Below are 14,008 nucleotides of genomic sequence, written 5' to 3' on the forward strand. Positions count from 1 at the left end.
TAATCAAACACATTTTGACCATGCAGTCACCACCAGAAGCCACAATTTTAGGTTTAGCTCAATGCAACTTGGTACAATTGGTCGTAAGAGAAATGTAACACTTGACGCCGATGATCCATATCTTTTGCAGCCGTTAAGTCACCAATAGCAATAGTTCAGATGCGGGCCACCATTCCAGATCTACTCCTAATACTTGTTTTCAGCATACTTGAACCTCAAAACCAGATCCATGCAAGTAAACTAATTAAGAAGTTTGTAATCCAAAAAAGTGGCACAGGTTGTTATGAAACAGCTAATTAACAAACTGAGGGCCAAAAAGGCACCTTTTCCCAGTTATTCTGGCAGTCCTTTGGGAGGGCCCCCCTCCAGCCCAGCAGTAAGTTATTTCAGTGTTCACGTTCATAGTATGCCCTTTGATTTGTGATGAACGCCAAGTGCAAGGCTGTGGTCCATGCCTTGCTCGGCACGCTGAGCAAACATCTTGAGGACTGAGGCTAAGTCATGGCAAAGTTATGAAATAAAAAATGTCCTATCTCAATTATAACCTATGCGACCTTTACGCACTGACAACTAAAAAGGACTCAGTAAATTCACTACTACTGTTAAGACTTTATTTTGTATCTCTTCATAGTAAGCCGAAGTATGATCATCTTCCCTTTTTCTGCCGAGTAAGAAGAAATGAAGTTCAAGACAAATTTAATTTCATGCCAGGGCAGAAACTCAAGGAAGAAGGATAAAGTTGTATCTTTGGGAAGATATAGAATGTCTTAGAAACATGAATGGAATAAAGTTAAGGCACTGAACTACAATTCACGAGACAGATTTAAAACCTTCCTCTGACACAAACTTGTAATACTGTAAGATAAAATTATAACAGTATCCTAAATAAAACTCCCCTTTGAAGCCATTTCCTTGTTCCTGTATTCAGCACAACCACAAACCTGTTAACCTGAACAAGTGAATGGGTGAACTGAATGCAATGTATGGATATAACAACACGGTCCATAATACAGCAGTGCAGATTTCCCCAGCAGAAAGATACCAAGGCCAGAAGCAGCCACCGCAAAGCCCTCTGACAAGCTGTACAGCTAAAACCGCAAAACCAGATGTGGCATCGTAAGATGGGAAGAGAACAAGCTGCATAAAGACAAAATTCTCAAGCCAAATTAAATTAATCAATAAGTATTTATAACCTGCAGGACAGAAGGCATTAAACAAATTTTTAATCAGAAGGTGATTGTTTAAAAGCTACCTGGCTCAAAAGCAAGAAATGCCTGCAAACGTTCCAATTAGAGGGAAAAGATATACAGTATCTGAAAGTACACGATGAGCAAATCTCTCCGTGCTCACCCTGCCTGTGACATCAGGAGATCCCGTCACACTCTTCTCCCTGGAACCACGTTTTCCAATTCCTCTGTGCCATAATAAAGAGGGGAGTGAAGTGCCACTAGCTGTGCCATTGCCCGTCCTCGGTCAACTCACCCGCACCGCAGCAGCACCACCAGCCCCAGGTAAGGGCATAACACTTAAGTGCTCAGCACAGGAAAAACATGCAAATTTACAAATCACAAATGTTTAATTATCGGTCCAGAGATTTTTTTTTTTTTTAGTCATTCTGTTACGATAATGAGTTTTTCCTCAAGTTTTGCAAAAGGATTCCCATACCAAAAAAATCACAAGCTGTTTGTCAACCTCTTGAACTGCAAAATGCTTTCCACAGGCAGACTGCGTCCAAATCCTGTCTCCAGCTGCTAACTGTGGGTGGTGCATCCCATTTCCAGAGCATGGGAATTCTGCATCTCACAGCAGCTGAGCTGAGAGGGCTCACTGAGCCCCAGCTCTTCCACCAGGATCCGTGGCAACCTCTGGATCTCAACCCAACAGCCAAAACAGAGAACATTAATGGTTTGTCAATGGTTTTTCACAGCAAGGTCAGTGAACCATAGCTGGGCCAAAATAAAGGAAGACTAAGTCCTGTGAAAATTTGACCATGTTCATTTTTAACAGGACATGCAAAAGGAGTCCTAACTCAGCACCCAGTTGTCTAACATTGTTGGAGCTATCGTTAAAGACTGGTTTTTATATATATATATATATACACACACACACACACACACAGAGCCTTCTAAAGCTGTAAGGGTAATCTAATACTCAGAATTTCCAGTACAGATTTTATTTTACAGTCATATGTCTTCTTGCTTATAATACCATCTACATCTCTATATGGCAGATTACCCAAACAGCAATGTTTACCTAAGGAGATGACCATTAACTAGGAAAATGCATCACTTCAGATGTAGTTTGAGTGAAACTACTATACCTTCCAGTAGTATAAAAAAGGATAGAGGGGGGGACATTTTTTCTTCGCAATACATAGAGCCTGTGTTAAGAATACGTATTTGCTGATGTTTTGACTGAAGAACAATACAAGCTACAGCCTAACCTGAATTTCTACTGAAACCAGTACAATTTGGGGCATTAAAGGATGTTGAACCACACTGCAACATGCACCAAAATGCCTGGGAGAGAGCTTTCTCCACCTCCCACTACACACAGCCCCTCCTGGACAAATACTGCTGTTCCGTAGATATACACACAAATGACCACACAAGATGAACTGGGATTTTTTTACCAGCTTGCTTTCCATTAATGCAGGAAATTTGCAGGTGCACTCTTTTCCAACAGCGATGCTCAGACAGAGGGATTTTTACCAGCATCTGAAAGGCACAATGACTACACAGTCGTTTTCCTTTTTGTTGTAAGACAATTTACAGAAGATCAAACCTCTTCCAGACCGCTCCCTGATGTATACATTAAGCAGGTTCAACAGTTTTGATTTTTTTTAATTTTTTTTTTTTAAGATCAGGTCCTGATCCTGTGACATGTTAAACACAGACAAAACACTGACTGCACCGATGTGTTCCTCCCCTGCAGCCGGCAGAGCTCTGCAGGCATGGCTTTCTGCATGCATTCATGTCATTAGTGGATTGCAGAGATAAAATTGTATTTACACATATATGACTATCCCTCTTTCACAGGGTATATGGTCAGGACAGATCTACAAGTTGCTGGTTTAACTACCCAGCATATTTGAGAGAGAGTTACAAATGGGCATTTATTTCACAATTTGGAGAGACTTTTCTAAGAATATGGAAGTTGAAAAGTGGTATTTAATAGCATTGTGGTTGGCAAGGTTTCAGATTTCTGTTATGAACTGGATCTTCCCCATTTTTTCTTAAAGAGCTCAAAAAAGTATTTCCAATGCAGTTTTGCATACGGCAGTGGAGACAAGAATTTTATGGACAAGTAGCACAACACGGACAGAAAAGATGCTAACAAACCCAGAGAACACAGAAAACGTGTACGTTTTCCAAAAGTTCTTTTATTGCCCTGAGCACCAGAACTGAAAAATTACATGTACAGTGAAAACTCTGAAGTCCTTTTACAGTTCTCCCAACCCAGCAAAGCTTTTTAATGGCCCAGACCAAATAATACTGCACTAACTTAAATGGTCCCAAATGGTTTCAATGCTTTGCATCATAAAGGGTTCGGCCAAAAATCTCCTTCAAAATTGGTCTATTTAGAAGATCTTGGCACAATCTAGCAACTCAATACTTTAGAAAAAGAGAGCTGCACATTTTGGAAGTTACTGCTGAGCTCGTACTACCTTTCTCACACGCTCCCAGTCGGACATCTGTTGGCAGCCGCAGAGGAACAGTGCTGCCAGCCTCCTCCTGCATCCCAAGCCCTTCGCCTGGAGCAATCGGCGTGAGCAAAGCCATGTGCTGCTATTTCACTCCTAGCAGCTGCGTTGGCTAAGATGTTCTGGGGCAGGAGTATGCCACAGTATCACCAAGGAAGAGGGAAAGCAAAGGTCATAGTGGGGAAAGAAAGGGACAGAAACACATTAGGAAAAAATAAAAGACAGACAGAGACACGAAGAGCAAGCAGCAGTGAAGAAGGAGCAGGATAAGTGTACAGTACACGAGGGTGCCGTACTGGAGCATGAGGCAAACTCCTGCGCCTCAAGTAGGTGGAATTTGAGATGTATTGCCAAATGGATTCATAAAATTCCCATTTTCCTACTCTTCCATAAGGAAATGGGAAATCGAACCACTACATCAGAGAAACCCTAAAATAAAAACCAACCATGAGCTCCTGGCTTTGGATACTCTTACACAGCAAATAAAGGTATGATTAAAGCCTAAGCTATCCTTCCATTATAATCTACCTAGCAAAGATCCCTACAAACAGACTTCAGTGCAGACTAAAACCCAGCCACAGTGAGTAGCCCAGTGAGTACCCAGCCAGTCTCAGAATCACACAAAATTCAGGTCAGAAGGACCCTATCTAGTCCAGCCTCCTGCTCAAGGGTCTCCATCCCTTCACAGTGAAAACCCTGCTGCCGCATTTTCGCTACTTTCCAACGTACATGCAAGCTAAATCAAAGCTCACAAGGGCTCACCGATGTTTCCTGCCGTCACACCTCTTACTGCCGTAAGGCACAACCACAGTGCCCCAGGCACACATACCTGTGCAGAGGCTGCTTTCATGCTCTGCAGAGTTTTCCCACCTACACCAAAATGCTGTTCCCAGGGCAGGACAACGCAACCTGGATATCCACATCCAGTACCTCCACCCTTCCCTTCAGGACCCCAAACACTGCCCTGAAGACCCCGAGACAAGATGCCAAAATCATTACACTGCCTACGATCTGCACACGCAGCTCTTTGCTGCTCTGCCTCTCTCACTTAAATAGCCTTCTTAAGACAGCAGGAAAGAGAAGCCCTTTTCATGACTGTAACATCACTATTAACTCCCTGCAAGAATGTGATGTGCAATACAGCATTTTACCAAGAGGACTCTGTGCCCAAAAACATTGATCAGCCAATGCTCCAAGAGATTTTTTTGGAGTCTGTGAACTTCTCAACAGCAAATACATACCTTACCCAGACCCTGCAACTAACAGAGCAGCTTAAGGACCCTGGAAAGAGAGGAGGAATCTGATACTATTTCAACCCCCGTTTTCACTAACATACAGCCGCTTTATTTGAACTAAAAAGGTCATTAGCAAAACACCTCTCACTCAGTTTACGAGAAGGGAGAGTTTATGTACCCCCTGAAAAAATCCCAGGCTGCACGTCTCTGGATCAATGACCAGCGTTACTACAGTCTCTGCTGTGGAAAAGCTAAACCCAAGCCAAAAGCTCAGGGCCCATCTCCAACATATTTGCAGAGGCCCTGTAAGGAAAATCCTTCCATGAGGCCCCCGAATGACACTGCGGTGAAGCTATTGCGCCAGCTCCCCATCACTCGTCCTCCTGCACCTCCGTGCCCACAGAAAACAACAAAGCAGCAACTATTTTGCAGTCTCACCGCTGCAGAGGTGGATCACCTCTGGAGGGAATAAGTATCAGAAATGCAAGGAAGTTCACAAAAAAAAGGGGGGGAGGGAGGAGTAAGAATCAGCAACGCTTTGCTAAATGCAACACCCTACGACCGAATTTCCACTCCCGCATACTCTGTGGCTGAAGTTGGCCGATTCCTTCATGCTTGGGGGCAATGTCTATTCCCAGGCAGGTGTGCAAGCAAGACACACACAGTTGGGTGTGCTTGCTCCACATCTAACTTAAGAAACCCTCCCAAACCCAAGGGCTGGTTCATCAAAGATATACATGCATGTACACACACAGATTAATACTCCCATTTTGGCGTTTCCAGAGCCAGACAAAGCTGCCCGCTGGGTCAGATCCAAACCCCAGCCCATGAGCTGGTGATGCTTACTGTAACTTATCTCTAGGAATCAGAAGTATCTTCGGCTCGCTCTCTCCCACATCTAGTCTCTGACACTTTTTGATGTAAGCATATTAACATCTTTCGCTAACTGATAAGCTTTGCGTTGATGCACGAGGCTTCCTCAGTCTTGAGACGCAAATATGAAAACAACTCTTTGCTCGCTTTCATACGCTCGTCATAAAACAACTGTGCCATCGCCAGACTTGCTGAAGTACGCACTGCCTAAAACCTGGAACACATGCGTGGGGGAGAAAGGAGAAACACATAGGAAAAACAGCAAGCGAACCTTTGCAGAAGCGGTGGTCTTTTAATAAACAAAAACCACAGAACAGCAACAAAAACAATCAAGTAAATGAAGTGTCACACTGAGAAATAGTGAGTCACGCTCCCGTACAAAGGCACATTTCTTTGCTTTTGTATGACAACATTTTAAGTGTATCTTTTTCCTTTTTGCCAGCCAGAGGCATAAAACCACTCGCAGACAGACCTAAGGTCTTTAAAATGTAAACATCTACAACAAAAATATACACTTCTGAAATATGAACACTTCAAAAAGTTCCGGTTACACTTAAGAGTAAATCCAAGGCTTTAGACAGAATAATAACTTGTGTAACTGTTTAAATATCAACCCGCTAACCTAGTCTACCACATAATACGGATATTCACAGATTTTACGGGTTTTCATCTTTTTAGGTAGTACAAATACTGAATACAATGAAAATTATTTCCCTATCCAGGTTCTCCATCTAGTCTCATTTGTATCTTAACCTCAATTCCTACAAATATCCAACTCCACCCAACATATACCTGTCACACTAGGAATCCTCCCCAGGAAACACTGAATTACCAAACACACAGCATCCTCAAATGCTCCCTGTAAATTTCATATAAAGGACAGTAAAGTCATCCTGCAGAAGAACAATTTCAGAATAATGTGACATCCAACATTTCTGGCAACAGTCTGGCTTAGTGCTCCTTGCCTGTGTGTCCACGTGTAAAACACGCACAATTACATTTCTCCATTTCACATGGCTTGCATAAACTGGTTGATCAAACTTCATCAAGTCCTTTAAAAGTTAAAAGCACTAGAGTTGCTGTATTCTGCTTACAAAACACAACTTGGGTATTTTGTGCTGCCGAGTAAAGTAAACAGCGATTGCTTGGCGTTACGTAAGGATTTCAAATGCCAGACACTGCAAGTACACCATCGTACAAAATTCTTCCAAATACTGCCACACTGCAGTCTCCTTGTCATTGCAGATGAGCTGACTGCATCATTTAAAGTCAAGAGGGCAAAATCAAGAGAAAAAATTACTAACTTTACCAGGGAAGAACTTCATTCATTACTGGGTACAGGTAATAAAGCTAGTCTCCAAGAGACTGATACTTTTACCCCAAATTCTTGATTTAGAACAATGTTTGAGGGTTTCCTTATCAAAACAATGAATGCATGTTCACACATGTTTTTTAGGACTTTTCCCAAAGGGCTTTTCTTAACAAGGGTAAAGTAATCCATCATGTTTCTTGGCACTGCTTTCACTTATTATTGACTAAAGTAAATCACAGAATAACCACTTCCAGTTGTTCAGCTTTAAAACAAAGCTGGTGCAAGCGTTTAGCCATCGTAACGATGTCACTGACTACTATCAGAAGATGCATACGGAACTTGCAGGATTTCAGTTCTTTATGTTTACTATGCATTCACTACTCTCTTTGTAACTATGACCTGTTTTTCACTTGCAGCAAAATAAGCATGCATAAAAACAGGGACAACCTGAGACAAGCCCAAGAATGTCACTTCAGAAGACACAGAAGGTAAAATGTAGCATTTTTAAAAGGTATTTCTAGTGCTCCTTCTTCACGTACAACTCGCACAACAACTATTCTGTAGTACGTAGTATTTTAGCGCTGTAACTGATGTCAGAGCAGAGGATAACAGATTCAATGAGATGAAAGGGAAAGGCTGCCAGCACAGTGGTGAGAAATTGCCAACTCATAGGCATAATGAGCCTTAGTGTCCCAGATGGAAAGGAAAAGCTGGATTTTAAAAGAATGAGCACCAGGAAGAATGAGCAAATTGGATTTCAAGGGAGTCTGAAGCACAGCAGTGAAAAAGGAACTGTGTCAGGCACCCAGGGTGCCAGGGAGATGGCAGAGCAGACAGGAGTAGGAAGAAATAACAAGCTGATAAGGAGGAGTTCTGATGAATGAAGATGCCCTTTAGAGTCTATTGCTCTTAATCCGGCCAAAAGATTAAGAGACAGTGACCACATTCATTTTGCATTTCCCCCATCTCCAATACCCATGAAATTGAATTAATCATTGAGTCTTTAATAAATATTTTTGCAAGAAGTCAACAAAAAAACCCAATCAAAATCCATACACATGCACACACAGTATTTCACTGGTGCCTGTCCACCTCATTTACTGCAAGAACAATGCAAACACAACATTAAGCCCAGAGACTTACTTCATCCTCCACCTATTCTATCCCCTTCCATCAAGCTGTGTATCCACCCTATGCTGATATTTAAATAATGCATCTACAGGGGAACAGCACGAGCCACAATGAAGGACAACAGCTGTCAATCACTGAGCCAGGACAGTAGTGAACCAGAGTCTTCACAAAAAGGCTCCAATTTGCTTTTGAATGCAGCCTCGCGTGAGTATAAAGAGTTCTTCTTTGTAAGAAACCAAATTCCCCAACACTGAAAAATAAAATGCACAGTGCATTTTTAGACTTTTCTTTAAATATCTGAGTAACACTGTTCACTTTTACAGCCCCCTGTGAAGGCAGACAGAATACACCGTGGGACTCAGCCTGTACTGGGGAGCCAAGAACTTGGGTCTGCAGGACCACAGAGAGAGGGATCAGGCTGTAGTCACTTCCCCAGCTTCCAGCTCTCCAAATAAAAACCCACTGCTTATTCTGAATACCTTCAAACCATCCTAAGAAGGGACACGAGCACTTTCCTGACAACAAAAGAGAGACCTTACAATCTGCAGCTTGGAAGAACCTCCTTGGTGCTCTCCTGCTTCAGCGCGACCATTACTAGTACTCGCTATGCTGGCTGAAATCTATTTGGTGGTTTAAATCTCCACGCTGCTCCAGACTTCTGCAAGAGCACGTTCCCAAAGTACGCCATGGCTACAAGCACCAGCAATCGCACCGTCTCATCTTATGTCGCATCAAATCAGCAGGCAGGCCAGATGTCTCTCACTCCTAACAGCGTTTTCTCCTAATATAATATCACATAGACAAAAATGATCCATGGTACTAGAGCCTGATCAATGAAATTCAGCCTCATTTTGAGACACCTTGCTCTGCTCTTCAATCGCAAATAGCAACACCTTACAATCGCTGGTACTAGCTCAAGCACAGACAGTTAAACACTCTGGAAGACATTGCTTCTTGAAGCAGTAAAGCAAGCAGAAGGTTGGGACTGAAATAAATTAAAACTGGCAACATGGGACAGTTCTGTAGACCTCTTCAGCTTTTAGCAATTCCTGCATTTCTAAGGACAGAAGCATTGTAGGTCTTTTTCCTCAATTTTCCTGAATGAACTACATTACTGTCAGTAAAACATCCATAGTGATTCTGTAAACATCTGTAAAACCACAAAATGAATCCTTCGTATTTACATATTCAGAGGCACGGCCAGATGCACGTTTAGCTATTCATCCCAATTGCTCCATTACACTTGGGAGAAACCCAATGAACTGAATCCATACACTATTTCCCAGAAACTGCTCAGCCTAACAAGTCTGTGCAGCAGGATACCCCAGGTGACTTCCAAACAGAGATGACAGCAGCTGCCCATACGTCCTCTATATGGCCCTCACTGGCTGCTTCGCCACACTAAAAAATGCTCGCATTTTTGTATCCATCTCTGTTGCCACAGGTATCAACAGGACCTAGTGGAGTACTGCACAAACTACTCTACAGGTGTGGTTCTCTACATCCAGAAATCTCAGTCTCACTATTGGTCTTCCTGGAGTTGTGGGACTGTATTAACACTCACTCTAATATGGCCCTAAAATTATTATTCTAACCTGGAATGTAACATAGGTGACAACCGCATGGACTCTATCTGTTCATCCTCTTCAAGTCACCCATCAGGGAAGACACTGTATCTTGTCCTGCATTTTAACAGATGAGATGGTTCAGGATGTGGTGCCACAAGACAGGCAGTGACAACCGAACCGCTAGCTGCCACTGGAAATGTCCCTCCATCCCACACTCCCGGCTGCACACTCCTACCATCTCCCTCGCACCAGCTCTGGCACTTTTCTTGACACCTCAGTGAGTTGCTTCAATGCGTTAAATCAATCAGAAACTAACGCAGTGGAAGGGGGAGAGAGAGCAAATGCTTTTCTGCCCATTCAGCAAACCAGTCCGTCCTTTTGCTGAACTCGGTGCTAGAGGTGGTGCCAACTACAGCACAGGGGAAACCGGGGGAAGGAAGAGGAGAGACCATCCCCTTCAGCAGCAGAGACTTGTTAGATCAGCTGATGTGTCTGACCAAAGGATCCCTTGGCCAGTCACCACTGACAACACAACAGGTGATGTTAAAACACAGCATTGGGGGGTTAGAGGGGAAGGCAAAAAGGGGACATGTGGATAGAAACAAAACACTTGAGTCTTTGTTTCCCAGTACGCAGAAACACCAAGAAAAGATACAGTCTGCCAAAAAAATGGTGCCAGGCCCAAGAGGTGCTACAGGCATTTCCCCAAAAGAGGTGTACCAAGCGCAGACTGAGATGCTCTGATCCCTATACACTTGAGCATGTTAAGAACATCCTTTATCAGCAAAAATAACCGCAGAGCTGCACCACCACAGAATGGCAACAGAACGTCTAATAAAACACATCCGCACGGTAAAGGTTTGCAGATGGACACCAGGCATCGTGGGCACCAGGCTGGGTCAGCCTGAGAGTAGAAAGCAAACAGCCAAGAAACCGATTGGAAATATTTTCAAGCTGCATCACAGCTGATACCTGTCCTTGCTTTTACAAAACACAGCACCATGCAGTATTTCATAGCCACAAGTATCAGGATTTTGTGACTTGCACATTCCAGCTGGAATCCTAATGATTGCTCTTTTATGAGATCTGCTCAAGTCTCATCACAGGGTAAGAGGCAAGCTAACAAGCTCCACAATACGAGAATATAATTTCACCACATTGCCACTGCAAATGGCTATGGAGTCTAGTTCCTACTTTGCCCTTTCCTAGTACCCTTAATATCTTTCTCCTTTGAATGACTCGAGCAATGTGGTTTTCAAGCTCTACAAGTCAAACATGAGTGATAAGTTCATACAGGATCACTCAACCAGAAGTGTACCATGACAGTTTGTGCAAGACGACCTCCACCCAACTTTGCAGACATCATCTCATTTATATTCTCGGACGATCATATCGGGCTCCAGTCAAAATGTGGCCCTACCCTGAACAAACAAAAAACTACGTAAGATAACAATCCTGAAATGCCACCAGCACTCCAGAGAGCCACCCTTTAAATATTTTTATTGAGAAGTCAGGAAGCAGCAGGAGACAGACAGGAACTCAAGTTTACCCATATATTGTCACATAACGCACTACTGAAAATGACAAATGATGAGAGAGTTGCTTTATTTTGAAATGCACGGTCTTAAGCAGATACTAATAAAAGTAAAGGCTGTTCATTCTCCATCAGAACTGAAATGCAATCTCATTACCAACTTTTAGGCTTCAAAAGGCATGCCATAAACATTTCAAATACCACCTGGTATAGACATTCAATTCACAGATTTCATGCAAGTATGTACGTTTTTCAGTAACAGTAACTTGAGCATTCTCAGGATAACCTTTATTTCAAAACTGGATTGCATTAAGGTTATATAGTCTGTTTTGTTTTTACCGGATAATTGCACTGAACATGCTGCCACCGACAGTCAAAAAGCTCCATTGTTTCTAGGGTTATTAACCAGTTTAGTACCATCGATCACCTCTCAAGTATTTTGAAACAACAGTTGGCCAGTGATCCCGGGGCAACGCTCCCAAGAGTGCTAAAACCCATAATAATCAACATACAAATTTCAGTCTTGTCCTGTTCACATCACAAGTTACGAATGGATTCATGGATTTAGTTCAAACTGCTTGAACAAATGAGGAAATACCACAAAAATATTTTTCTGGGGAATAAAAAGGAAGAAAAAGGTAAAAAAACACTAAGCTCGGAGGAAAACTTTCAAAGAAACTCGTCACATGTTTCACTTCAGCATGTTAACAACTTTAAGTATATAGAAACCACTGAATAATTCTTTTTTAAAACTGCTTGCCATATATGTAATCCAAGGCAGTTGGGAAAAATTTACAGAAACAAAACGTCACTGAAAAGATTATGATTTAAAGTTCAGGTTGAGACCTTGATTAATTAAAGGGCAATCAAACAGAATTCAGCCCAAAAAACTGCAGTGGAACAGGTCCCCTTTCTTTTAGAAAATATGATAGGTGTATGTATTCTGTGGAAACTGAATATGAGAAGGCGGCACTTTTCTGGGGTTTATCGTCAAGCATCTTTTGAACCCTGTGACTGTTAATTCTACTGCCAAAACCAACGCTACATCTCTTCTTGCCCATTCAACTGTCTGTGCACTTGGCACTTCTCTTGCTTTTATTACAGAATACAGAACATGAACCCACTTTTATTACAGAAGATGAACCTGAACAACTTTTAAGACTCTTTAGTAATACACACCAAAAACACTTTAAAAAAAAAAGAGAGAAAAACCCAAACCCACCAGTTTTAGCTAACTGCAATTTAGTCTCTTCATCTAGTATGTCAAAAGAAATCACATCTTAAAAAACATTACTAACATAGTTCACCTTCTGTAAAATTCTTTTAAATACATCTCCGCCACAGGGTAAACTTTTTCTTAGAACCAGCTGCACAAACTTCAAGCATTTATTAGCCAAATAAAGGTCATTAGCAGCCACCTGATCTCATTTTCTTGATAAGCAATTCAGGGATACACACCTCCATTTTATCAAGACGACAAACGTCCCAGAGCCTTCGTTCTGACTGCACTAAATGTCATACATGTGTCGCTGGAGTTTTTACCAAAAGTTTTAGTCTACCCACATAAGGGGGTCATAAAGACGGCTTTTGCAAGAATCTGCATTTATGTGACTATCTCCATAATTTCACTATATACTGCCAAACTACTATATGGTATCTCTATTTGTCTTACTCATTCAGCTATGGCTGTGCAACGGCTAAGCAGGAGTTGGTCTATGTTTTTCTGTAAACAAGAATATGTAAGTACCTATAAGCGCTCCTGATTTCTAAAGCCTGTGAGAAGATTTAAGGGCTACATCCTGCCATCTAGTGTACCTGTGGATGGTGGTGCCCTGGGAACCTTCCACACTCTTCCATCAGCCCTTTCCAAACCGGGCAGAAAACACCTGGGAGAGACAGGACAGTTCATTGCCCACCGGAGACATCTCGTATTTGCCTCACTCCATCTTCAGAGTGTACCCGCTACTCAGTCATGCGCATTCAGGGTGGGTAAGACTCTCTAAAGTCTGGGTAACAGGATTAGTGGACATGACAACAGATGAGAGAGCATCCTCCCCTGAACAGCACCATCCCTCAGCGTGCCCCGCCAACACAGGTAATTTATTTATTCATTTAATTAACTTACCCTGCAGGACCAGGCAGAAAACAGTGTGATGGTATTTCTATGACAAAATAAGCGAAAGACCCAAAGGAAGCCTATTCTCAACTTTTTTTTGCACAGGAGCTCCCTGCTAGCTCATTCCCTAAAATGGCTACATCTGAGAGCCAGGAGGAATTTCTGTGTTGACCATGTCGCAAAGCATTAGTATTTGGCAAACCAGTTAAGGTCTGTGCAATAGATCAAAAGTAACGCAAAAAGAGTCTGTTTTCAGAAGGACTTGGGTAGAAGCAATATATTCAGACGTTTAGGGCCAAGGTTTTTTTTTTTTTTAAAAAAACAACCAAAAAAGTCAACTCTTACCTAGTGCTAAGATTTGGAACAGGATGCCCTGTCAACAGCTCCAGCCACGTCTGTGGGACACCGATACGGGCGAGGAGATCTTCCAAGTTCCAAATAACTTACCTATAAAAAACTAAGCACCAGGTACTGAACCTTCACACTAAAACACTTCTTGACATTTGCTCCATTTTTTCTTTCTGAGGATCCCAGTT

At 42.3% G+C, this 14,008-nt stretch overlaps 1 protein-coding gene and 1 long non-coding RNA gene across 2 annotated transcripts in view; both read right to left on the reverse strand.

Annotated features, from left to right (window-relative positions):
• FGF2 (fibroblast growth factor 2) overlaps positions 1–14,008 on the reverse strand; it is a 32,034-nt gene that overhangs the window by 12,530 nt on the left and 5,496 nt on the right.
• On the reverse strand, positions 13,032–13,811 carry LOC142409510 (uncharacterized). The gene is made up of 3 exons (XR_012775658.1): positions 13,482–13,811; positions 13,172–13,362; positions 13,032–13,079 (listed from the first exon to the last, which is right to left on the reverse strand). It is a non-coding gene; the product is annotated as an uncharacterized LOC142409510 (long non-coding RNA).

The sequence above is a fragment of the Mycteria americana genome, chromosome 4, assembly GCF_035582795.1.
Source record: "Mycteria americana isolate JAX WOST 10 ecotype Jacksonville Zoo and Gardens chromosome 4, USCA_MyAme_1.0, whole genome shotgun sequence".
NCBI classification, from domain to species: Eukaryota; Metazoa; Chordata; class Aves; order Ciconiiformes; family Ciconiidae; genus Mycteria; species Mycteria americana.